The following is a 22,894-nucleotide window of genomic DNA, read 5'->3' on the forward strand; positions in this document are numbered from 1 at the left end:
AAAAAAAAAAAAAAAAAGGAGAGAGAGAGAGAGACAGAGAAAGAGGTAGAGGGAGCGATCTCGGGCTCAAAGAAGTCCTGCCCCCTTCGCCCACCCTCCGCCTCCCATTGGCCCGGCCTCCTCATGCGTCACGCCGGGCCTCGCCAATGGCGAGGCGCGATACTGCGAGGTGGGCCGGGCCCGAGCGCGGAGTGGGCGGTGGGTCGGTACAGCAGCCCCGCCGCGGCTCGGCCACCATAGCCGAGGCGCCGCCGTTCCTACTGACGCTCGCGAGCCGTTCCCCGCGCTCCTAGCCTCCTCTTCCTCCCGCACGCCCGAAACGCTCGCCCGGCTCGGGTCTCGCCCCCGCCTCCGCGCTCCTCTCCCCTCGCTCGCCTCCCACATTGTCTCTGCCTCGTTTTCTCTCCTACTTGAGGGGGAAAAAAAATACACCATCATCCTCCGGGAGCCCCCTCGCCCTCAGAAAAACAAAACCAGACATGAGCCTTGGCTCCCGTTCCTGAAGGACTGGCCGAGCGCGGAGCTTGGTGGAGCCCGCACGAAAGGTCACGGGAGGGAAGCCCCCGCAGACCCCGGCTCTGTCCCCGCGGCCGGCCAGCCCTCGGCCCAAGCTCGGCGGCCCCAGCCCCGCGGGCCTCCCGCCCCGTCCCCCCACTTTCCCAGGAGTCGTTCGAACACACCTCCGTTGATGGTGTAGCGCGTCCGGGGGAGGTAAGTCTCCAAGTTGCCCGCGCGCGGCGTCTGCCCGCTGTTGTGGCCCCTCGTTCTGGGCGCGGGCGTGGGGCGGGCCGAGGGCTCGGCATGGAAGCCCGGGTCCCGGGTGGGGGCCGCGCACGGCCGGGGCGGGCGGGAATAAAGGGCCGGGGGCCGCTTGGCCCTGTGCGGGCCAGGTAGCTGTCCCTCTCGCCCGCTGACCCCTGCTCTTTCTTTGCTGCTTAGCCCTGCTCTGGTTTGACTTGTCTGAGGTTAAACTGTTTCATGTGACTAAATCATGGGCTGAACTGGGGGGCGGGGGGCGGGGAGGCGCGGAGGGAGGAAGTCCAGGGCCGAAACTGTGAATTTCTTGAATGTTTGTGGATTTGGGGGTCTTGGGGGTTGGACTTTTCTTAAAGTCTCATTTTCACGTTAGGGGAAGATTCTCTCTTTGTGTTCGAAATCTCTAGTCCTCTGCTCTGTGTGGTTCTTGAATTTTAAAACCAAAACTCACTTGCGGCAGCAGAGGGTTCTTACTGTCATGTTTTAGTTCAGCTCTCTGAAGGAGAGTGGCTTTTATTTTTATTAGTATTATATTTTTTAAGGTTTTGGAAAGAAGAAAAAGTAGTTTTACATAGATCATGTGTTGGGAGGGAGAAAGTATTGCAGGTTTCCTTTGAAACTGGTTGCTTGAGAAGTTGTTGAAAGGAAAACAAAATGATTCATTGTTGAATTGTCATTTTCCTCTGCCTCTTTTCCAAGGTTTGCTTACAGTTTTTTTCTGGATTACAGACTTCAAACATTGATTTAAGCAAAATGTGTCCTTGAGAAAATGGGTACTTTAAATGTTTCAGTATGTGTTGCTATTTTAAGGTACATTTAGAAAGTAGTTTTGTATGAATCCTGAAATAGTTTTCTCCAAAGCAATTTTTTAAACACAAAAAAGATAACTAGTAAAAGGGTAACTCGGTGAATTGCACAACAAACATTTTAATGTAACACAAATTAACACGTCCTATGTTTAGATTTGAAGCAGTTTCCATAATTGCTTTCCATTTAAAGAGAGACCTTTTTGTCTGGTGTACACTGCTTTCTGTAGTCTCAGTCTGTTGGGGGAGGGGAGAGAGGATGGATTTATACAATAGTAAAATCATCTTTGGGTAGCTATTTCCTTTCCTCGATTTGCTTGCTGAGTTAATTCCACCGTAAATTATGAACCAGTTTGGATTTCGATGGCCAAGGCTGGATGGGAAGTTGGCCTCCAGCTCTCCCTGTTGTTGAGGTCGAAGGGAAAAAAGGCAGAGGCAGACACACACACACACACACACACACACACACACACATACACACACATACACACACACGCGCACGCACACACACACACACACACACACACACAGAATACCAGGCAGAGGGCTCATTGTTCTTCCATACACACATTCATTCTCTCTCTCCCATATTTGGGACAAGGTTTGCACAGACAAACACAGCTCTTTTTGGGAGAGGGGAGAGGAGATGGAGGAAGGGTGGGTGCTTTTCTTCTTCAATTTTCTTCACCCATCTTCTGTCTGGCCTTTTTTTGCAACCCTGTTGAGAGGCAGAAGAGTACGTCAGAAACTAAAGGACACTCAAAAACATGTTCAGAGACTCCTCTTTTCCATCACCCTTTCTTGCCTTTGCAGCCCTGGTTTCTACTGTTCTTTATTTTTTGTGCATGTAAAGATAAAATCCCTCATTATATGTCGTGGCCTTAGTCAGCTTTCGTATTCCTCATTGCCCCTGACTTTGTTGGAGACAGTGATTTGTTTAGTTGACTGTAACTGTAGTGAATGTGACCAGGGTCGTCTTTTCTAGGTAAAAGTAGATTGTCTCAGTTAAGATTATAAAGATTGTATCTGAGGTTAATAGTTAGCAAAGTGTGTGTGTTTATGTTTTGACATATTGGTGGTGGTCTGAAGGTTTGATAAGACAGGTATACTGGCTGTTGAGCTCTCTGTGTTTTGTTTTGTATTGTTTTAAAAATCGGGGTTATAAGAAAAGATCTGGTTTTCTGCTTTTGGGGCTAATGTAGAGGCTTCCTGGAACGCTGGACAGGGAATAGGCTGAGAAGAGTACACCTGGGTTAGACCCAGCTCTGGGCCAAGGATGCAGGTTGGTGTGAATATTGTGGGTTGCAGAGTAGCGCCTTCTACTGGTTAATTGCCTTGAAGGATCCAGACGAAGAGGATGGGGGAGGGGATTAACCTCTGAGGCCTAATGATTTTCTTTTGAACACAGTTGTAGTGCTTTCCTGCAAATGCCACTTCCCTGAGCTACTAATACAGATGCTCTTTGACAGGCATGGCTGCATTGAGGCTTTTTACATTACTGGCTGTCTTGACATTAATTTGTTCTATTATTAGAAGTATTTGTACATTGTGACTTCCAAGGACTCTCTGTCTTTTATGAGAAATACAGTTTGCCTTGAAATATTAAAAAAGGTAAGGGGGCTTATTTGTGTTCTTGGTGTCTGAAACTCTACATACTCTAGCAGTCTTTTTATTTATTTATTTGGCTGCGCTGGATCTTAGTTGCAGCATGCAGGATCTTTAGTTGTAGCATGTGGGATGTAGTTCCCTGACCAGGGATTGAACCCGGGCCCACAGCACTGGGAACTCGGGAGTCTTAGCCAGTGGACCACCAGGGAAGCCCCACACTAGCAGTCTTTAAAAAGTTTTCGGTATCATTAGTAAAAAGTCAAGTAGACCTACCCTATAGAATAGAAAAATCCCAGCACTGGACCCAGCACTTTTCCCCCAAGATTTAATGGGGGTGGGAGGGGTGGGGGATGGAGGGGTAGGAGAGGAGCTCACTGAAATCAGCAGTTTTGCATATGTAATAGTGCTGCACTGCAGTAGTGTTTCCAAGAGTCATATAAACAAAATTAAGTCTGATAGGATAAATTGTTCTATGGATTAGAGTAAAAAAAAATAAGAGTCAAGAGAAGATGCAAAATGAGTATGTACAGATTAATACAGAAGGCCAGATTTCTGCTCAAAGGCTTCTAAACCAAGGTGTAGTTTCAGAGGTAATCTGCTTGATAAATACCTTGAAGAATTCTTATTATAATACGTCCTACCCATCTCAACTGTTTTAAAGTAATGAACTGTTAGAGAGGTTTGCAGTGGCAAGGGGGATTCAGTGTAGAATAAACATCTTCTGTTCCAGACTGGCTGCTCTTAGGAATGTGATTTCTGATTCACTTTGCTTTCAAAGCTTAGAGTGTAATCTCTAAAGCTGTGGATCTTTTACAATGAAACGTGAACAGGTCAAATGTATTATTTATTCAGCAAGAGTAGAGTCAGGTAATTTCAATCCCCTATAGTCTCTGCCAATGTTTTGTTACAAGGTAACTAGAATAACTGAGAACCAATTCACAACAAGAAGGTAACCTAAATCAAGAAATAAATGCACCAGTTACTTTTTCAACTTTGACTTAATGGTTAGTCATAAAGTTTTTAAAAAGTGAGACAGTAATCATTGTCAGGTCCTGCAACAATTATATGTAATATTGAACAGAAATATGCCAGGTGCTGTAAACACACACACACGAATATGGCTTGTGCCCTTCTAAAAACCAGTGTATGTTGAATATTATTATGGATTTAGTAAGCAGCCCTTGCTTTTAAAATTAGTTTTGACTCTCTAACATCTTGTTCAAATCTCAGTAATGAAAATTTACGTAGTAAAATCAGTTGTATATACCAAGTTCTTTGGGGAATTTTGTGCTTTTCTCCTAACTGCTTTTGGCAGCTTCTTTTGTAGTTGATTTAAAGGTTAAGATAGCATAGAATTCAGGTGTTTGAGTCATTAGTGTAGCACAGCTGTGAACTTCATTACACACACACACACACACACACACACACACACACACACACCCTGAAACAATACACTATTGTCTGAGATAATCAGTTTCTGATAATGTGCTCTGATTCGTTGTAGGATTTTTCAACAACCAGGAATTTCTCTTGAATCATAGTTAAGTAATTGTTAATATCTTGGTAATTATTCCAAATTTGTAGCTCTACTTGTCCTAAGTGTGATTTTGGTGAGCCTGTTGGCTTGTGCTTAGTTTCTTGTCTAAGAGAGTTCTAGTGTTTTTTAAATAATGAGGAGAAAATGGTTAAGATTGCTTAAGACATTTTAGTGAACATTTGGCCACAAATAACTCAAATATGCTGAAATACGAAATCTATTTTCTAGATTGGATTTTGTTGGGAATTGTGATTTGTATAACTTACTGGTTTGGCAAGCAATGCAAGATGTAATATGTGTCTGTACCTTAGGTAACAAGGTCAGTAGGACTGCTAATACTGTATGAGGTTTTTTGGTAAGGTGACCTGTTTGTGCTAGTGTAAAATTGTTGTTTTTATTTGGTAAAATTTGCCAGTATGTCAGCAACATACTTAACTGTGGACTATTTCTTTCTGTGGTTACGTTACAAAATGATAAGACTTCTAATTCATAGATCACTTGGTATTTGAGGAATTCTTACAGCCTATTTGTCTTGGGCTTTTGCAACAGAAGTTGAGGCTACGGGTCATATCCTGATTTTAAACTAGTTATATACATATGATTTGTGAGGGTTTTGTACGAGGAGCAGAGAGTCTTCCAAGTCATTCTCACATATTGGGAAAAAGTGGAACAGAAATTTAAACTTCGAGAGGCCTCACGGAAGCACCACAGGTTCAGACGGGTCTTGTGGATGCCAGAATGCTGTTAGGGGTATGGATGCTGCCCAGCTTTAGTGACCCGATTACCGCGTTGCCGCCTCAGTGGGAAGCGTTTGTTGACCGTATACCCTAGCTCCAGGGCAGTGTATGGATGTCCAGACTGTATGTAGCATAAGGACACCACTCATAAGGGCACAGTGTTTGCGCTGTTGGCCTGGACTAACCTGAAGGAGAACTCGTGAGCAAGCGTGGCCGTGCAATATCTCTAGGCAGAGTGTTGGAGCAGCACGGGAGAGCCCCTCCTGCAGAGACCCATTCCAGCACCCATGGCCATGGCCATGGCTACGCTCAGCAGAGACACCTATAGGTGTCCACTCGTTCCCAGAGGTCTGATTCCTGACGCCCTGACTTCTTTGGGGGGTGGGGAGCAGGAGGCGGGTGGAGTTGCCGTGGCACTTAGTGTGTGGCGTGAACACAACTGAGGAGGGTGAGCCAGCTGGAGTGTGGGCATGTGTCTGCATGTATGAATTTGGAGAAGCTGCCTGGGAGGCTCTGGAAACCTCTCCCTTCCTGGGCAGAACCTGGCTACTCTGGGGAAGTGTATCCATGCTAGAACAGCTTGGCTTGATTCCTCATGGGGTGGGTAGACTCTGGCCACTGATTTGAAAACATATTTGGTATATGAAAACATCACTCAGGTGGATTTAAACTAGATGCTTCTGGGACTTCCCTGGTGGCACAGTGGTTTGGAGTCCACCTGCCAATGCAGGGGACACTGGTTCGATCTCTGGTCCAGGAAGATCCCACATGCCACAGAGCAACTAAGCCTGCAAGCCACAACTGCTGAGCCCTCGTGCTGCAACTGCTGAAGCCCGCACGCCTGGAGCCCACGCTCTGCAGCAGGAGAGGCCACCGCAATGAGAAACCCGTGCACTGCAGGGAAGAGTGGCCCCCGCTTGCTGCAACTGGAGAAAGCCCGTGCGCAGCAACGAAACCCCATGCAGCCAAAAACAATAAATAAATAAAAATAAATACATTTAAAAAAAGAGAAAAAATTAAAAAAAAATAAACTAGATGCTCCTTATTAAAGGCAGAGCCTGTGTTCCTCCTGCCCATTCACTCCTCTTTCCCTTCCCTCTCCCTTTCTGGGTGGGTCATTGAATGTGACTGAAGGGGCATAACCTGGCTGAGATCCTGCTGTCTCTGGCAGGGCCATCACATAAGGTTGTTCAGCTTGAACAGTAATAACTTAAATTTCTTATTGAAGAAAGGTGTTCTTTTCCTGCACAAGGCACTAAACAGCCAGAGCTTGCCCACCTAATCCTCTACTCTTCACTCAACTGTTTTATCTCTGGTTTCTTCATGTCTTTGTCCCTCTGCTTCCACTTCCACTAAGGACACTTTTTTTTTTTTTTTGTTACGCGGGCCTCTCACTGTTGTGGCCTCTCGTGTTGCGGAGCACAGGCTCCGGATGCGCAGGCTCAGCGGCCATGGCTCATGGGCCCAGCCGCTCCGCGGCATGTGGGATCTTCCTGGACCGGGGCACGAACCCGTGTCCCCTGCATCGGCAGGCGGACTCTCAACCACTGCGCCTCAAGGGAAGCCCAGGACTCTTAATATATTTAACATTTCCCAAGAAAGAAGATCTGATAGGTTGTTAGTTATCATCACTGTTGGTAAAGGGTTTGGGATCAGACCGCCTCTTAAGCTACCTGCCTACCTTCTAGATGGCGGGGTGCTCACACCAGCTCTCATGAGGTGCACAGTAGGAGCTGAGGGGATGGAAGGCATTCTGAGCCATGGCCTATGGAGAGGAAATTTTTTTTCTTCTTTTCTATCCTATGACGTTTTTTCCATCTTCATTTTCCCTGACATCTGGTGCAGCTGTTGTTGCTTTTGATAGCTTATCTAAGTTTATTTTCCTTTAAGAAACTGTACATAATCATCAGTGGTAGTCAGTTATGTTCTCTTTTTTAGGTGAGATCATTTTATTACATTTGTTTTATTTCCTATGAATCTCCTCATCTACTTGTCTACCTACCTGCTTACCCAATTTGGTGTTTCCCAAACTATATTCATGGCATACTAAAATGCTGCAAGTATTTTAACTGTTCTAAGGTCAAATAAATTTATAATGCATATTAGCACCCTAAAGCCTTAAAAACTTAGGACTGTGGTATGTAGAGGGTTTTTGTTTGTTTGTTTTTCCCTTCCCCAAAGAATACCTGTGATGTTTTAATGAGAACCACTATTCTGTAGAACAGTTTGAGAAACACATGTGAAGCTAATCCTTTCTTAATCAAGTGGCTTGTCCTTTTTTCCTTAATAATGAAGAAGTCAGTTCTGGGTGTTACTGTTATAATGCTTTGCCACTCTCTACTGTTTTTCTTCAAGCAAGTTTTCCACTTTAGTCTTTCCAAGGGTACAACATAACTACTATTTCCACCTTATACATTTGTCATTCTGGAGTTACTTTTGATTGTTGCATCTGTTATCCCTCATTCCATCTTGTAATCAGGTCAAATCAATATTTTTCTTTTTTACCCTGCTCCAGTAGCTATTCTCTTATTCAAGATATAATCACTTCATTTTTGGATAACTGCAGTCAGTTGTATAAGCACTGGTCTTTTTATAAATAATAAACAAAAACAGGTACTTAACTATGCAGTTCACTGAAGTAAGCCTTATAGGCATGTAAAGGTGAAGAGAGCAGCCTTCTAGAAATTTTCTCTATACTGGCCATCGGTGTACATTTAACTGTTAGAAGATAAAGGTAAGTGTTTTAGGGGATAAACAGCAAGGTTCTACTGTAGAGCACAGGGAACTATATTCAGTATCCTGTGATAGGCCATAATCGAAAAGAATGTGAGAAAGAATATACATAAATGTATAATGGAATCACTTTGCTGTACAGCAGAAATTAACACAACATTGTAAATCAACCATACTTCAATAAAATTAAAAAAAAGATACTTTAGAGGCACAAAATATTCTGGGGTTGTATTAGTTATGTATTGCAGCATAACACATTACCTCAAAACTTGGTGACAGCACAGTAAAATTCATTATCTCACAGTTTCTGTGGTCAGTAGTCTGGGAGTGGCCTAGTTGAGTGGTTCTGGCTCAGAGGTCTCTCCTGAGGTTGCAGTTAGGATGCAGCTGGAGCTGCCATCATCTGAAGGCTTGATCGGGGCTGGAGGCTCCGCTTCCAGGTGACTCACTCACTGCGCTGTGGGAAGAAAGGCCTCTGCAAGAAGCCTTGGTTGCTTGCCACATAGACCTTTCCATATGGTTACCTGTATGACCTCATTACATGGCATTTGGCTTCCCCCAGAATGAGAGGAGGGAGGGGAAAGAGAGAAAGTGAGGAGGAAGTTTTTTATGGCCTCATCTCAGAAGTCACACACTGTCACTTCCATCACTTCCATTAGTTAGAATCAAGTCACTAAGTCCAGCCCACAGGCAAAGAGAAGGGAGTTAAGATGCAGCTCTTGAAGGGAGGAGTATCAAAGAATTTGTAGATTTTAAAACTACTACGGGGGGGCTTCCCTGGTGCCTCAGTGGTTAAGAATACGCCTGCCAATGCAGGGGACACGGGTTTGAGCCCTGGTCCGGGAAGATCCCACATGCCACGGAGCAGCTAAGCCTGTGCGCCACAACTACTGAAGCCCGCACGCCACAACTACTGAAGCCCTTGTGCCTATAGCCCGTGTTCCACAACAAGAGAAGCCACCGCAATGAGAAGCCCATGCACTGCACCGAAGAGTAGCCCCCCCCCCCCTCACTGCAACTAGAGAAAGCCCACGTGCAGCAACGAAGACACAATGCAGCCAAAAATAAATAAATAGATTAAGAAGAAAAGCTATCACAGGGATTCAAAGGAGAGAGATATAGAAGATTAAAAAAAGCCTTCCCCTTTGATTAGTTATCTTCAAGCAGTGCTTTACTTTAACTAGCACGTAGTTGCTGGTTCTAAGAGGAGAGAGATGTGACCATAACCTCACATTATTCATCTTCTCTCTCTGCCTTTGTTGAGATATCATTTATTTCCTACCTTCTTTCTGTTGTTGTTCCGTCAGATTTCATCTATTTCAGTTAAAACTGTGCTTAGGACACACTGCCTTAAGTTGTTTTGGTTTGGCTACTCATATTTCCTAGCAATTAAGTACCTTCAGTTCTTTAACCTTTTCACTCATTTTATCACTTCATATCTTGTATCAGTGTTTATTCTTTGCATTTCATTGTTAATCATGTTCTTTCCATTAGATTGTAAACCCCTTGAAAGCAGAAAGCTTTCCTGTAACTATACCAGTATGTATGCTCACATGTAGAATGGGATGTATTCTAAAAGACACATTTCATGGTGTCTTAAGATGCCGTCAGTAGTAAGATGCACCATATTTTATGTACCACTAAGAAATAAAATGCTGCCAATTAAACTATGTAAGACCTGTCCCAGTTCTCATGACTTACAAATGTGAAACATCGTGTGCCTTAGAACCATTGAAATTTGGCCATCTATTTAGGCCGTCTTTCTTTTCACAACTGTGTATTCCTTGGAGGTCATTTCTGAAGGTAGATTTTAGAGCAGATTATTCCCTCCCATTGAAACAGTGTTGTGGGTGGTGTCCCGTCTAACGTGCTGCGCCCAACAGTGTATTGAAAGCAGGTGCTTTTTCCATAACCCATAGTCGTTGTAGTTCTAGTTCCCAGAGTAGGTATACCTATTACATATTTTGATTTATAATTTACTGTGTGTTTTATATGTATATAATACAAAAATACCGGCTTACTGCATCATCAGTTTGACTTAAAATGTCAGCTTTATTTTAAATATTGGTGTTCCGCATGGTTCTGTCCAATAACTCCTCCCTCAGCGCTGTCTTCCAGAGTGACCTCATTCCACCTAGTGCTTCCAACCTGCAAGTTTATAAATACAGCCCTGGTCTCTCTTCTGAGATCTGGACCCATGTTGCCCTCTGTCTCCTCGGATGTCTTCTGGGCACCGAGCCTCAAAATTTACCAATCTGTATTTGTCCACCCATAACTATTATACTATTGTAGCAAAGTAGTTGAGAGCTCTAGACTCAATTTCCAGCTTTCTGCTTATTAACTCTGACTTCAGGCAAGTTACTTACTTTCTGTGGCTCAGTTTTCTCATCTGCAGTGTAGGGGTAATAACAGTGCTCATAAACTTGTTGTGAGGACCAGTGTAATTAATACATATAAAGTGCTTAAGATGTCTCTGGTAAATAATAAGTGCTCAATGTTAGCCTAATTGTAAAAATTATTCCTGTTATCATTGTCATCCATAGATCTAGCTTTCCACTATGTCCTGTTTCTTTATCTGCAACACTCAACAACTACGAGATATGTAGGAGCAATGGGTCAACTCTAGAGGGTTCAAATAAATTCTAAGTCAGCAACATAAAGTTTCTACTATTCCTTGAATATAGGAAATGCTACAGAACAGTACATGATTAAATGTAAAGTGAATGACATAGACGAGAAAGTATTGGTGAGGTTTGGGGGTGTTAATGAATAATCAGACGTCATAACTTAGCTGTACCTCTTCCTTGTGATGTTCCTAAAGGAGATTTATGTAAGTAGAATAATGGCAAGTGGGAAATTCAAAGTATTATTTTATTATTAATTGGGCTTTTGGCCAAAATACCAACACAGAGCTGTCTAATAAACTGGGTTGGGGTGTGTATTGCTTAAACTTAAAGCCTAGGCAGGGGACCTCCCTTCCTCCTAAATCTCGCCGACTCACTCCTCTGGCTGGCCACTGTACCAAAGACCCAAACGTTAGTCTTCTAGAGCGTGTGTGAGAGAAACGAGCAGTAGCATGACGGCCATCCCTGAGCATATATGTGTGTGACTTTCAATCTGCAATTAATATTCGAACTTATAAACAAGTCCAGTCAGTGTTGTGGACTGTGACCCCATCAAATTAATACTCCCTCCTCTTAGAGAGGTTCAGGAAGGTAGGATATGGAGAGAGAGAGGTGCGTCTTGGTCCACCTTCAGCTCTCTAGTGAGCTTGGTTTAATGGCCTGTGAGAAATAACCAAAAACAGTTGGCTATCGGTGTAGCAGCCCTACATTCTGACTTTTTTTTAGATCAGCCCCTGGGACCTGGGGGGAGGTGCAAAGTATTTTTCAAATTTAAGGATAAGGTTACTCTCTGAGATGAAATTAATGAGAAATGTCATGTGATAAATAAGATTTGCCATTTGGAAAAGTGGCCCACCATTAATGATAGCTACTGTGGCATTTCGGTAATGTGCTGATTTTAATTTTGGAAATGGGAGTGTAATCTTTGAGGAATATGATTATATATAATTATGTTAACAGAGCAGAACTGAAGCCTAATCATATTATGCTCAGTCTGAAACAAGACTATGACGACAGATGGGGGGATGATTAACTTGGAGGTTAGAAAAGAGGCACCTGGAGTGTGCCTTCAGATTTTGCAACCTCAGGTACATTGTTCAGGTAAACTGCAGGAGGGCAGAGCTCAGTGTTCCTTGCATCTAGCATGTGAGGAACGCTGTAGGTATTCATTCACTTGTTGAATGACTGAATGAATAATTTTATTGTGTAATATTATTGATGTTGATGATAAAGGAGATTTGGCTTAATCTCTTAACCCCAAGACATATTCAGGAAGCTGATTTCTGGACAAATTCTTGATAATGACATTAAAAAATAAATAAATTTATTTATTTATTTATTTTTGGCTGTGTTGGGTCTTCGTTGCTGTGCGTGGGCTTTCTCTAGTTGTGGCGAGCGGGGGCTACTCTTTGTTGTGGTGCACAGGCTTCTCATCACGGTGGCTTCTCTTGTTGCAGAGCACGGGCTCTAGGTGTGCGGGCTTCGGTAGTTGTGGCACGTGGGCTCAGCAGTTGTGGCTCGCGGGCTCCAGAGCACAGGCTCAGTAGTTGTGGTGCACGGGCTTAGTGGCTCCATGGCATGTGGGATCTTCCCAGACCAGGGCTCGAACCCGTATACCCTGCATTGGCAGGCAGATTCTTAACCACTGCATCACCAGGGAAGCCCAAACATTTGATTCTTATCATTTATAAATTAGAAAACTGTGCAGACATCTTTTAGCTATTAATATGATATTGAGGAATGCTTTTATAAACAGTTTATTAATATTCTTTAAGATATCTAGCTTTATAAAACATCTGCATTTTTCTTTAGTATTTTATCTGTAATGGCTTAGCACCTTTTTCATAGCTTAGTGAGAATTTTATTTTATTTATTTTATTTTTTGTTTTTGCGGTACGTGGGCCTCTCACTGTTGTGGCCTCTCCCGTTGCAGAGCACAGGCTCCGGACGCGCAGGCTCAGCGGCCATGGCTCATGGGCCCAGCCGCTCCGCGGCATGTGGGATCTTCCCGGACCGGGACATGAACCCGTGTCCCCTGCATTGGCAGGCGGACTCTCAACCACTGCGCCACCAGGGAAGCCCTTAGTGAGAATTTTAGAGTCTTTATGGAATCCTTAAGCAGTTTTTACATTATGAAAAAACTCTAATAACTTGGTTTATCGGTATGCTTGAAACAGTCTGTAAGTTTCTTGATAATGAACAATGACTTTTCTTCTCACAACTTGGGAGAAATTTAATTTTGTAAGTCATAGGACACAGTTTATCTTTCTGTTGGTTGTCGTATTTTCTTTGCCGCAGCATACATGTACACAGTGTGCAGTTGTATAATTGACATACCAGTTACTTCTGTCAACTTAGACCCAAAGTTATGAATGTGTCATAAAGTTATAGTGTCCAAGAACTTCTTAAAACCCTGTGTTAAGAAATTGATCATAGTGATTGCCTTTTAAGGAGGCATGGTAGGGCACTGGGGAGGGGGATGGAGAGAGAGGGAGCCTTACTTTTCATACTCCTACTGTTTGTCATGTATAAATATTACATAAATACATAAGAAAAAGCTGTGCTTTTTATTTTTAGATTCTTGCCATGCTTTTGTTATTAGATGCTATAGTAACACATCAGGTTAATTTATGTATGAACTGGGGTATACACAATGACGTATACACCAGTTGTGTGCCTTTGAAGAATTTTCTCACCAATGAGAATAAGACATGTACACAGTGGAGTACTAGGTAGAGGAAAGTACCTCAAGGTGTTGGTGCTGTGGTTTAAGAAAGAGAATTAGCTCTGGCTGGAGGCCTTAGGGAAGATGTGGTGTAGGAGGAGGTGTTTAACCTGTGTTTTGAAGGATTGGCAGGATTTGGACATGTGATAAGTAGCTAAGAGGATTTCAGGCAGGAAATGTCATGGAGCAAAGGCACAAAGTCTGGAAAACATGGGAAATGGTACATTTGCTGCTTCTATGATAAGGATTATTAAATTGTGTTTCAATTTCCTTTTTCTAAAAAAAGTCTTTAAAAATGTTCTGTAGCAGGTGCAGGCAGACGTAGTTCTTTCAACTCAGGTAATTTATGTTTGAAGCTGTTGCTGGTAGCAGTTCCAATCAGATCGCAGGAGCATTTTGGAGGAGGAGTCCTTTGGGCTGATTTCTCTAAGGAAGAACAGACTGGTTCGGCTGGAACAGTAGAGCACTGGAAAGACAGGGGTCATTGCATGGGGAGACTTAACACCAGGGTGAGACTATTTGAGAGCCTGATGCATTGTAGTTAAATATAAGTTGTAATTATAAAATTAATGTATACTCATAATTGATTCATACAGTTCAAGAAGAGTAGTGCCCACTCCCCCAATATTCTTCTAGACATTTCCTGTGCATATATAAGCACATGTGTATGTGCTATATGTACTATCTTGAATTTTGCTTTTTACTTAATACTCCAATCACACATTTTTCAAGTCAATTGTAATTATACCTCGTCTTTCTTTTAAAAAAATATCTGCATAGTGGGGCATTGTGTGGATGCATACTTTAATTTCCTGTTGATGGACACTTAGATTGATTCTGGCTTTTTTTTTTTAATCCTTGTACCTGTACAATTGCATAGATGTATCTGTAGGGTAAAGTTTTAGAAGTGGAATTGCTGCAGCAATAGGTGTGTGCATTTTTAATTTTCAGAGCTGTGAATAAATTGCCCTCCAAGATGTGCCAGTGTACACAGAGTGTTTTAGGGTTTAGATTTCCTTATCTTATCACCAGCCCTGGACATTATGAAAGTTCTTGATCTTTGGTAATCTGATAGGTGAAAAATGTACAATATTTTATTTTAATTTGCATCTTAGACCATGAATGAAGTTAATGATCTTTTTATATATCAGAATTTTAAAATACACATTTTTGTTGTCTCTCAGTAGTAGAGCTGGATGGTTTATGTTATATGGATCACTTCTTTCCAAGTACCATTTATTTGTTTATTTAAAAAATAACTTTACTGGGATATGATTCACATACTGTAAAATTTACCCTTTTAAAGTATACATTTTGTGGGTTTTACTCATTTGTTTTAAAATTGAGTGCCAACCATTGCTTTATTATTTGTAGTAAATAACTATCAAGCTGAACTTGAGGTCCTCTCTTTCTTTCCAAGCTCATCAGCATATTAGGCCCAAAACAGGAAATGGGAAATGCAGCTTTTCTTGTTATTTTTCCAGTGTATAGGCCTCTCTTACCTGAGGGTACAGTTGGGCTAGCTGGGTTCCAAATGGAATTATGCATGACAACTGCCTTGGAATCTCAGTGCTTTGGTACCGGATGGGGAGTGATTTCTTTTAAATAACTTGTAGTTGAAACTGATTTCCAACTGCTAAAGGTGACACAAACTTTTCGACTTTTTCTGAAATTAAAAAAAAATACGAAATCTGAAGTGTAAAAGCTTTTGAGGTAAAAAGATTAAAAAAATATGTTAAGTGTTTAAAATTAGTAAGTCAGTTTTTTTACGTGGGTAAGTCAACTCCTTTATAGTTACTATAGTCATTTTTTATTTCAGAGATTTCTTATTATATACTAAAGTGTGTGTGTGATGAGATGATTACATTGCTTCACTTTAAGAACAATGGTGATCTGGCTTGTGTGTGTTTCTGTTATGTTTCACAGGTATTTTCTTGTGGAGAAAAGCATGCTGGCAACTGTCAGACTGATTTTTTGAGCAAAATCTTTCTGTCCTCTAGCATTGACTCCCATCTAGTAGAGTCCCAGGTAGCTCCTGTCCAAGGACTATTACAGAATAGTAGCTCTTATTACTGGTCATATCTGGGACCCTCATCTGTATGGTTGTTCCACTTGGGGAAAGATGTTGACAGAGTCTTATAATGATTTTCTATTGATTTTGATAGAACTCAGTTATTCTTTACTTTGAGTTTTATAAAGTAATGCTTTAAACATTTAGTTTCCTATTCTTCTTAGTAAAATGTCCTTAAAACTGTGATTCTTTTGCACTTTAATCCCCTCATCTTCTATTATTTTTCCATATTTTTATGCTTCTTCTGTTTGGAAAGTTGTTTTTGACTGGTTTGGTTTTAGTCCTTTAAATTAAAGTGTCTCCTCTTTTTCTCCCTTGACATCTCTTTTCTTGTTAACAGTCTTTTCAAGTTTTAGGATTTTTCCTACCATAAAGTCCCTTGGCCTTTGGCTTGTAGTTTTGATTAAAGTGGATTTTTTTCTTGGGCTTTTAATTAGATTTTCTTTTCCTTTAGCTCTTCCTAGGGAGATTGAAGATGGTGCTGACTGACACTCGGGTCAGTGGCATGATTACTTAGGGCGAGACTAATATGAACACTGAGTGGCTTGAATATCGCATTTATCTTAATTTATGTATGTTTCCATTTATACTTGAGGGCAGTTTCTTGGCTTAGAAGCACTGTCCTAAAAAAATACCCAAATAAAATTCTTGTGTGCTGTGTGCATTTGGGTCAAGGTGAGATATGAGAACTGGGTGACCTTATGGGAAACTGTTTATAACCCTAGAAATAATGTTTTGCTGATATGTGATGTTGCTTTGATAGGAGAGAATAATTGGGTCTTTTAAACACACTGTACGTGCTGTGTAATTCATGTTCTTTCTTGCTTCACCAAAATGTCCTGAACCATGACAACCAATGAGCATTATAAATAAACTTGATTAGTTAGCGTGAGAGGACCTGGATCTGAATCCACCTGTACCATGGGTTCGAAGGGTGATGAAGTGCCGTACTTCCTCAGCTGTCGAATGGGGACTGTAGTACATCAACTGAAATGAAAAAATTGATATGGAAGTACATTGAAAAAATAAACTCTACAAATCTGGGGGCTTCCCTGTTGGCGCAGTGGTTAAGAATCAGCCTGCCAATGCAGGGGACACGTGTTCGAGCCCTGGTCCCGGAAGATCCCACAGGCTGTGGAACAGCTAAGCCTGTGCGCAACAACTACTGAGCCTGCGCTCTAGAGCCCAAGAGCCACAACTGCTGAGCCTGCGAGCCACAACTACTGAAGGCCGCACGCCTAGAGCCCACGCACCGCAACGAAGAGTAGACCCCGCTCTCCGCAACTAGAGAAAACCCGTGCGCAGCAATGAAGGCTCAATGCAGTCAAAAATAAATAAATGAAATAAATAAATTTATTAAAAGAAAACCTCTACAAATCTGAAGTACTTCAGTTATTGTTTTCTTTCTCAGGAGCCTAGGCTATTGCAGCTCACAACCCTTACTTAATCTAGCAGTATTTATCTTCTGTAATGTTACTTCTAGAGAAACCCACTGTTTTCTTGATGTATTTCTTATACAAACACTACATGCAGGTGTATTTGTTTTAGATGTTTTCATGCAGTTACTGCTAAGTGCTCAGTTAGTGTTCAGCTGTAGTAGAGAACTTAGATGTCTTGTCCTAAAATAAAATTTTTGTTTTCATTTTATGACAAGAGACATCAAAAATACATTTTATGAGAGTGATAATGCATTGCCTTTTTCTTCTTTTTTAATAAACGCAGCAATTTAAAAATCTCAGAGATCTGTAAATATATTTTTTGGTGGAAAAATATAACGAGGATGGCATCAATAGGTTGTTTGACTTAGGGGATAGGAGCAGGTAGCAGTTTTTCCTGCCACCTCAGTCACAGGCCTGTGAACTTTTAATGTTAAGATCTAGAGAGAGCATTGTTAGCATGTGGCCCCTGAAATGATTTAAGAAGCTGTTTAAGTTGGTTATTCCAGTCTAACCGCTCAGGAAGGAAGCTTTGAAGTTTGTTTTACTTTCTGGGAGTCAAAGATTAATTTGTAATTAAAAGTTAAGGGCTTCCCTGGTGGCGCAGTGGTTGGGAGTCCGCCTGACGATGCAGGGGACACGGGTTCGTGCCCCGGTCCGGGAAGATCCCACATGCCGCGGAGCGGCTGGGCCCGTGAGCCATGGCCGCTGAGCCTGCGCATCCGGAGCCTGTGCTCCGCAACGGGAGAGGCCACAACAGTGAGAGGCCTGCGTATTGCAAAAAAAAAAACCCAAAACAAAACATACAAAAAACAACAGTTAGTATGGGTCTCCCCCCCTCCCCTTTTAAAAAATGGTCCTGAGTCACCGGAGAGTTGTCTGGTTAAGTGCTTACTTTTCCCATGAGGTGTTCAGATAATTGGTTTTCTCATTTGGTTTGGATATTTGGGGTAATTTCTCCCCTTACAAATCAAATTCCGTGGGAACGAGTCATATTTTTATCACTCCTGGAGAAGAATACTGGTGGCGTCAAATTCCTTGCATTCCCAAAGTCCATTTTGCTTGGATCTTGCCTGCCTTCTTGCAGTTTTCTAGAACGCTGATTGCCAGTCTTGCGGATGTGGGGCTGGCTTTGACATCCAAGGCATCCTTTGAGGCTATTGAAGGACCGTAGAGGATGGAAATGTTAAGGTTGCAAAGTGCTTGCGGAGTACCACACGCTGCAGATGTGCTTGCTGCAGTGATTCTTTTTTTTTTTTTTTTTTTTTTTGCGGTACGCGGGCCTCTCACCGCTGTGGTCTCTCCCGTTGTGGAGCACAGGCTCCGGACGCGCAGGCCCAGCGGCCATGGCTCACGGGCCTAGCCGCTCCGCGGCATGTGGGACCTTCCTGGACCGGGGCACGAACCCGTGTCCCCCGCATCGGCAGGCGGACTCTTAACCACTGCGCCACCAGGGAAGCCCGCTGCAGTGATTCATGACCCTCGGAAATTTACGCCTTTGATACTGTTGTCATGAAGGTGGGCCTCAGCCCCCTCTGCGCATTCCTTAGAGATGATTCACTTTTAGCTCCCAATATAAAAGTGGACTCCTGCTTCTCTGAGGTACCCCTCCCCTGCCCCTTCACAGCATCTTTAAACCTTCTTAAAACTGAGAGAAAATACTAGGTGTAAGACATCACTAAAAAGAATCCAACCTCTGGGGGAAGTGTTAAGAGAATTGAATGTTGGGCTTCCCTGGTGGCTCAGTGGTTAAGAATTGGCCTGCCAATGCGGATTGGGACACGGGTTCGAGCCCTGGTCTGGGAAGATCTCACATGCTGTGGAGAAACTAAGCCCGTGTGCCACAACTTCTGAGCCTGCGAGCCACAACTACTGAAGCCCACATGCCACAACTAGTGAAGCGCACATGCCTAGAGCCTGTGCTCCGCAACAAGAGAAGCCACCGCAATGAGAAGCCCACGCACCACAACAAAGAGTAGCCCCCGCTCGCTGCAGCTAGGGAAAGCCCACATGCAGCAAGCAACGAAGACCCAGCACAGCCAAAAATCAGTCAGTCAATTAATTAAAAAAAAAAAAGAATTGAATGTTGCTAAAGCACTAAGAAGGGAGGAGGTGGACCTATTTTGAGCTCGTCTGCTACAGCTGTTTAGTTTAGAAAACTTCGGTTTCACTTTAGACACAGTGAGAATCATCTGTCTTCTTTTAGGAGGTAATTGCCTAGGGGTAACTGTATGTGCACTGTGGCACAGTCACTGCAGGACCACTTACAGAGATGCTCTGTGGAGGGCTTTCGCCTCCTGCTCATGGTATTACTGAAAAAGGAACTGTGGCCGTTTCATGTAATTCTGGACAGGAGACCTGTTGTTTGTATTACGTTGAATTAGAGGTCAGTATTTGAATTTCTCTGTTTTAGTGGATATTATAAGAGAAAGGTCCATAAGAATAACAGATGGCTATGAAATTAGCCAAACACATAGTTATAAGTATATTTCAGAGATGAGGTAAACCTGTTGTGACTACCTGGTTTCTGCTGGTTTCTGTGAATTACTGACCTGGCGTGTGTTTTTAGATGTGTTGAAAAAGTTGTACAACTTGGTACTTTTTCAATTATAAACTTAATGGGTTATGAAAAGATATAACCTGAATTTCATTACGTGAAGAAGGTGCCCTTCTGATTTATCTTTTTCTGTGAAGCTTCACCTTTTCTGTTGGTGATGAATTCTGGGAGAGAATTGTTTCAAGTTTATAGTGATGATGTACTTTACTTATCCTTAAATGGTTTCTGACAAAGGTTTTTTTCCCTTCATACTTTGTTTTGCTTGATTTTTAGAGAATTATTGGTTTGTAACTAATGTCTTTTTCTTAAATACAGTGTGTTCCCTTTTCTTCCCCTGTGATTCCCATGGATGTGTTTAACTTGAAAAAAAGAGATTTCAGAATGATCATACTTTCCACGTACCTTACTAATCATGAAAAGGAAAGCTCAATCTTGTTTTTCTGAAAGGATAAGGTGATTAGTAAGTGAAATGTAATGATTCTTATAGAAATGATCTGTAATTTAAGGCTGTACCTTCTAGGAGGCTGCTCTCAGCTAAGTCTCCTTTTCTCTGGGCAGTTGGTGTTTGGTAAGGGAGCATCTGAGTGATACATTGGGCTTGTCGACAGTAATTTTTAGTGTCTCTTGCAGGGCACTGTAATAGGCCGTGGGAGCTCAAAGATGAATAAGGAGTGTCCCTGCTCTCAACAGAGTTCATGAGCAAAGGGAGGGAGCAGATATGAATAAATCACTAAAATACAGTCTGAAAGGAACTGTTGTAGAAGAAATATCATGTTCTGACAGCCCCGAGTAAGAAGCGTACATACACCCTGGACATTTATGTAGCACTTAACAGAGTTACAACACAAGACATCTTTACTTGTTTGTCAACAAATTGGTCCTTCATCCCCCCTTCAGGCAGCTACGTTTATTGTGGATGTGTGGCCTGGTGTAACTGGGATGAGGTTTTCCTTGTCACTGACAGTTTCCAGGGAGTAGAAGGTACATCTCTTCTTGGGAGAGGTTGGGCATCCTAACCCGTATTATACTTAACACCAAATACCTTTCTATATGTTTCGTTTACTTTTAAGAACATTCTCTCAGAGCTGATGTGAAAATAATTTTGTTCATTCTTCCTGAGCCCCTTCTTTGGGGAAAAAACGCTTTTCAAATAAAGAAAGAGGAGTCCTATAGCAGAAGGACTTAGCATTGCCTCTTGATCTTCTCCTCTGCCTTGGGAGCTTGCATACTTTTTTTGTGGACACATGCTATGAGTAAATTAGGTGCTGATCTGATTACATGTTTTCCTCTTGGTGTGGTGGGGGACACAATACTTAGTTTTTCAATTCATTCTCTCCTTCCTCCCTAAATAAGAAGTAAAGCCTGGCCCTTTTTTCTTCCTGGAAAATGACTCACTTAGTTTTTAGAAAAATTAAGATATCTGTGTATGGAGGATATGAAGCATTGTTTAAAAATAAATATATTGCATTAAAAAAAATGACACAAGGATCACCTTGGGGCTTTATTAATTAAACTCCAAGCTGTTAGTCATACCTATTACTTCCATATTTCTCTTACTGGCATTAAATCTATTCATTCACCAAATAGATTTATTATTTATTTGTATTATTATTTCTTATTTGCTAGATAATGTGGAAGGTGCTGGGGAGACTTGGACTATGGTGATGTTTGCTTGCATCAGGAATGAATGAGTGAGTGAATGAATGAATTAATAAAGAAGTAAATCTGTTTCCTGTGCTAGAGGGGCATGTAAATTCAATCCTAATCATGGTGTTTAAACCTGTAGTTGCAGAGAAGAAGCTGGCGCTGAATGCTGCCCGGCTGAACCTTCCACACAGGCTCTGTCAGCCAGCCAGCAGGTATTGGATGTGTGTTTCCAAGTTTAATACTGATGAAAGTGGGATATAAACTTTGGCCTTACAGTTTAGGAGGCAAGCCTTGCAAAAATGCAACATTTTGAGTTTTCTAGAACAAAAATGGAACTACTTATTGTATAGCATAACAAATATAGTTCACATTCAGGCTAACTAGAGGTTATTGTGGGTTAAAGAAGTTAACTAAGGATCCATTGAGAAGCTAAGAGGGGGGCCTTGAAGAATGGGTGCTATTTGACTAGGAACTGGGAGAGCAGGTTAGGGCAGTCCTAGCAGGGTCAGCCTGAGGCAGGAATGAGGATGGTGTGTACTGTGTTAAGTAAAGAGAGCCTGGTTGGAGTAACAGATCTGTGGGGAGGAATGGGGTGGGATAAGTTAGGTGGACCAAATGAGAGAGGCTTGGAATGCTCAGCACAGAATTCCTGTTGACACCTGACAGGAAGTGGCGGGGGGTGAGGTAGTAAAGTAGCAAGGTGGCCAGCGACTGTGGAGGCCTGAGTACTTTTGGCCCCAGATTTGTAATGTGGCAGTAGGAGGTACACTGGCCAGTCCTGGGAAAGACGTGTATGTGCTGGTGTGCTGTGTTAGAACTGCTCCCTGTCCCTGCTTGTATTTGGTCAGACGGCAGGATAGACTGGAGGAAAGAGGAATAGCTACAGGACAAAATAGGCGCTTAGCAGTCTAAGTGGTTGGTGAAGAATCACTGTTGGCTTTTATTTAGTATCATATCTCATAAAATTTTTTTACCAAAGATCCTGCCACCAAATGCAGTAGTTATTTTAGTTTTCTAAAAAAAAAGAGGCATAAATCATAGATTATGTATGATTCCGGTTCATCTGTTCTTTTGCCTCTCACCCCAGACACCCATTCTGCTTCATACCTCTTTCATCCGCCCTCCCCGCCCCCTTTTCTTTATGCTCCCTCCTGTTTCTTCTTCAGGTCTCAGTTTAGGCATCATTTCATCTGACAGCCTTTCCTCAGTCAGGGCTGTGTCCAGCTTTGCTCTCCTGCGGCATCTGTCCTTCCTGGGACATCCTGGGTCACACTGCGCTGTAAGTGCCTGCTCAGCCCCTGCCACCTGGGAGCCCAGAGCTCCGGCCCAGTCCTAGTCTGTCAGGGCGGGCCAGGCACAAGACAAGTGCTTAGCAAATGTTTGAGCAGTGTAAAGGTTGGACTTATTTTTTGTCGTCATTAATTAAAAAAAAAAAAGTCTCCTAAACACTTTTCTCATTATTATTATTTTTTAATGGTTGTCTTATGTTTTTTAATGTACGTATTTCTTCATATATACACATATATGTATTGGGCATTTAGGTTATTTCCATTGTTCTTTTTTCCTACTATATCTAGTACTACTAACAAACTTGTACGTACAGCACTTTTCAATGCTTCTAGATATAAAATAAAGAAAAACCATACACAAAGCACAG

General features: G+C 42.3%; 1 protein-coding gene across 7 annotated transcripts in view; it reads left to right on the forward strand.

The window, feature by feature from the left end:
- The first annotated feature begins 224 nt into the window (after positions 1–224).
- Positions 225–22,894, forward strand: part of RERE (arginine-glutamic acid dipeptide repeats) — a 427,727-nt gene continuing 405,057 nt past the window's right edge. For 5 of the 7 annotated variants that reach the window (XM_089901848.1, XM_022598732.3, XM_089901850.1 and 2 more), the window contains exon 1: positions 226–711. The gene's annotated coding sequence lies outside the window, so the exon portion shown is untranslated. Of the gene's footprint in view, positions 712–21,376; positions 21,450–22,894 lie in introns of all 7 variants that reach the window. The other 2 variants (XM_089901849.1, XM_089901851.1) reach the window with 2 other exon arrangements.

This window comes from Delphinapterus leucas, chromosome 1 (genome assembly GCF_059928025.1).
Source record: "Delphinapterus leucas isolate spDelLeu-1000000601 "Yukka" chromosome 1, BTC_Dleu_Yukka2, whole genome shotgun sequence".
Classification (NCBI taxonomy): Eukaryota; Metazoa; Chordata; class Mammalia; order Artiodactyla; family Monodontidae; genus Delphinapterus; species Delphinapterus leucas.